This window comes from Ailuropoda melanoleuca, chromosome 4 (genome assembly GCF_002007445.2).
Source record: "Ailuropoda melanoleuca isolate Jingjing chromosome 4, ASM200744v2, whole genome shotgun sequence".
NCBI lineage: Eukaryota > Metazoa > Chordata > Mammalia > Carnivora > Ursidae > Ailuropoda > Ailuropoda melanoleuca.
The window spans coordinates 6765480-6770219 of record NC_048221.1 but is presented as its reverse complement, the minus strand read 5'-3'; positions in this window follow the sequence as shown (position 1 = coordinate 6770219).

Below are 4740 nucleotides of genomic sequence, written 5' to 3'. Positions count from 1 at the left end.
TTCTTATAGTTGAATAATATTCCATTGTGTGTGTATATATATATGTCACATCTTCTTTATCCATTCGTCTGTTGATGGACACTTGGATTGTTTTTATATTTTGGATAATGTGGATAATGCTGTAGTGAACATGGGAATACAGATAACTCTTTGACACCCTGTTTTCACTTCCTTTAGATATATGTCAAGAAGTGAGATTGTTGGATCGTATGGTAGTTCTATTTTTAATATTTTGAGACAACTACATGCTGTTTTCCATCATGTTCATACTGATGTACATTCCCACAACAGTGCACAAGGGTTCCCTTTTCTCCACATTCTTGCCAACATTTGTTATATGTGTCTTTGAAGATAGTCATTTTAACAGGTATGAGTTGATATCTCATTGTGGTTTTGCTTTGCATTTCCCTGATGATAAGTGATGTCAAACACTTTTCATGCACCTGTTGGTCATTTGTTAGCCTACTTCGGAAAATTGTCTTCTTAGCTCCTTTGCCCATTTTTATTTTTTTATTTTATTTTTGTCACTGAGTTATGTGTTCTTTATACATTTTGGATATTAACTTTTTATCAGATGTAAGATTTCCAAATATGTCCTCCCATTCTTTCATTCTGTGGTTGCTTCTTCATTTTTTTTTTGTTTCTTTTGCTATGCAGAAGCTTTTTAGTTTGATGTGGTCCCACTTCTTTATTTTTGCTTTTGTGGCTTGTGCTTTTAGTGTCCTATCCTGGAAATTGCTGCCAGACCAATGTGAAGGAGTTTTTCCCCTATGTTTTCTTCTAGGAGTTTTATGTTTTCAGGTCTTATGTTTAGGTCTTTAACCCATTTCAGTTCATTTTTGTGAGTGGTGTAAAATAAGGGTCTAATTTTATTCTTCTGAATGTGGTAATCTAGTTTTCCCAACACTATTATTTGAAAAGAATATCCTTTCCCCATTGAGTGTTCTTGGCTCCCTTGTCAGATACTAGTTGATAATATATGCAGGGGTTTATTTCTGGGTCCTTGACTCTGTACCATTGGTTATCTATATTTATGTCAGTAGTATACCCACTTGTGGCTGATATTGGTAGTCCTTACTTCTTCCTTGTTTCTAATTGTGTCTATATGTGCAAGCTTTGCCATTCTGTACATGCATTAAAACTGAAGCATCAGAAAGAACGATTACCCAGCAACATGGACGGGACTGGAGGAGATTATGCTAAGTGAAATAAGTCAAGCAGAGAAAGACAATTATCATATGGTTTCACTCATTTATGGAATATAAGAAATAGCAGGAATATCAGTAGGAGAAGGAAGGGAAGAATGAAGGGGAGGGTAAACAGAAGGGGGAATGAACCATGAGAGACTATGGACTCTGGGAAACAAACTGAGGGCTTCAGAGGGGAGGTGGGTGGGGAATTGGGATAGGCTGGTGATGGGTATTAAGGAGGGCACATATTGCATGGTGCACTGGGTGTTATACACAAATAATGAATCATGGAACATTACATCAAAAACTAAAGACATACTGTATGGTGGCTAACATAACATAGTAAAAAATTATTTAAAAAAACTGAAGCAAGTCCTTTGTGCAGTGCACTGAAAGGCTGGGCAAGCTGGTCACTTGCCGCACTCTCCCTTTCCTGTTGAGGGGAACTCTTCTAGCTGGGGAGTTCCCTCTTGGTGCTAAGCAGTCCTAACTGGGGAGATGGAATGATGCAGGCAAAATAAAGCTGTTCTTCCTTCCCTTTTGTGTGGTTATTCCCAGGTATTTTGTTCTGCTGTTTGTTGAAGTTTCTTAAGTCAACTTCTGAGATCTTCCAGAGCTATTTTTGTGCATGGATAGCTAATTATTGATCTCTGGGGGTGGGAGGGACAGAGGCCGAGGTTGCCTTCTTCACCATCTTGGTTTAATTGATCTTTCTTTGCATCAGATAATGACAGCTCAATCTCTGAGTTACTCATCAAGAATCCTCTGAGCCAGGAGAACCACGTGGGTAAGATGTGGCAGGTTGCAAGAGACCATCATTTACATACAATTTATTTTGTCAACCAGAAGAAAAAAACCCACGGGCCCAAATCACATTTATTTAAACATTAGGATTTGTGAACACAAAGTAATCTAAAGAAAATACATTCTGGGGACATTTGTTGAATTTCAGCACAGAATGACTACATCTTGGTGGGATGTCAATGGAGGGACCCTGGTGATAGAAGAGAAATTTCATCAACTTCTTCTGACTACATGTCCTAAAGCAACATGGTGGGATCTGCAGAAATACCAAATCAGAGGCAATTTCTGCCCACATGCCAGATCTTCTGCAGGGGAAATTTGTTGAGAGCCTTTTAGCATGATGGGTTGTGGACCGTGTTGGGAAGGAGAGACATCTCCAAAGTCTTGTGTTGTTTAGAGACCAATGTCCTGGTAAAGGGTGAGGCTCGTATGGTGGGCAGATTTTAATGGTCCCAATGACCTCCACCTCCTGTATTTATGGCATTGTGGGGACTCATCCCCTTAAGTGTGTCCTGCGCTAGTGACTTGCTTCCAACCAACACAACATGGCAAAACTGATGGGATGTCACTTCTGAGATTAGGGTACAGAAAGACTCTGACTTTTATCTTCTTGTCTGTTGTTTCTCTATCACCTGTCTGCCTATTCTGATGGAAGCCAACTGCCATGTGTGAGCTTCCCCATGAAACAGCCATGTGGCTGAGAACTAAAGAATACCTCTGGCCAACAGATGTATATATGGCTTTCATATACTGGGGACTTTCTTGCCTGAGCTTTCATTTCTTCCAAGGATGTCCTGTATGAATGACAAGGGATTCCATCCTTCCAACAGCTATGTGAGTGGGCTTGGAAAGAGGTCTCCTCTTGGTCAAACTTTGAGAGGAGTATAGCTCTGGCTGACACATTGACTACAATCTTGTTAGATACTCTTGTTTATTTAAGAAAAGTAGCAAGTTACAAATAAGCATATAAAAGTTAATAATATTCTAAATACATACATCAATGAAAGAAAAACTAGGACTTGGGCTGTCATTCAAGTAAGGGGAAAAAAAAACTTGAAAAAGGGAAATCAGAAGTTCCTCTTAGAGACATAAATCCTAACTCAGAAGATGAAAATAGTTTCTGATTCCTGGTATAGAAGACCGAATTCTCCCTGATTTACATGGTCGACATAATGGATTTGCAGATGTCGAAGTCAAAAAGTCATAGATTAAATTGAAAAAAAGGAGTCTGTACTTTATGCTAAGATTCTTGAAATTGGAAGTCAGAAACAAAGTGTGCAGATGAGCTTTCTCCTGAGAAGAGGAAGGGCCCAGACCCTTCTAAATAAACTCACTTTTCTCCTTTTCTTCTTCTGTTACTAGGAAGTCCTCAGAGATTGGGATAACATGGACCAATTTTGCTAATTATGAGCTCTGTGCATTGAGCTCTCAAGGTCATACAGGAATAAATAATTAACCAATGTCTCCAGCCTTCATGGGTACCAGGACTGTTAGGCTGCATACCGTCTTCTCCTCCCAGAGTCATCGTCTGCCTAACAGGATTCATGCCTGAGTCTGTCTTCCTGCCAGTCCTGAAGACAAAGCTTCAGCCATCATCATTCACCAGGAAGGAAGGGGGGTGAATCTGAACTCCTAGTCATGACTCAACAGAGGTACAGCACAGACCAGTGAGTGCCCAGGGAGATGGTGGATGGAAGAGGGACTGCTGGGAACTGTTTCCTCATCAACTAGATGGGCTGGGGCTGGCCAGATGGGAGAGCAGTGATATGCAAAGTTTCAGCTCAGACACCCATGGAGTTTACGTTCTTTTTCCTGTTGGGGATTTCAGAACTCTCATTCAGAATTCTGCTCTCCTCCAACACCATTTCTAGCTTCCACAGGCATCACTCACATGAGAGCAGGAGACAGATCTCTCCAACTGTTCCCTAAGCACTCCAAAATGATCATGAATGTGATGATGGTGATCATGATGGTGATGAGGAGAGTAAACCATAATATAAGATTTTATTGAGGGTTTCCTTGTGCCAGGCTCTGATGCTATGTAGCTTTTAATTTTCATTTGCATAATCACCCCCAAGATAGAGGTGCACAGTTGAGGAAAAGAGCACAGCATTCTTATTTAATTTTTACCAGGTCCTGGAGTAAAAAGGGGTGAAGTCAGTTTTGGATCTGAGTAGCAAGAGTCTATTCACAAGGCACAGGGTGTGGGCAATGTCTTTCCATACCATTTAGTTTCATGTGGCTAATAAGCCCTTGAAATGTGGGAGGTCCAAATTGAGATGTTCTGTCAGTATAAAATACCAAATTTTGAAGATGTACAGAAGAGAATGTAAAATAATCTCTATTTTGTGTATTAGTGAAATTAAAAGATTTTGGGGGTAGTATAGTAAAATTTGGTGTAGTAAAATTTTTTATTTTAAATAAAAAATATTTTATTTGTTTAAATAAAATATTAAAACAACCCCCCCCAAAGCAACCAATGACTCAACCTACCTTTCCTTTCTCTTTCTAGGTCACTCCAGGCAGAATGCCAGCAGGGAAACAACTGAGCCTCATTCATTTCTGATTCCTCAGTACCTACACTGTGGTTGGCACAGTGTAAGCAACTAATACATTTCTGTTTATATACATTAATTATATATTATATATTTTGAGCTGAAACTTTGCATATGTATGTATATATTATATATTCTGAGCTGAAACTTCATATATATATATATATATATATATATATATATATATATAT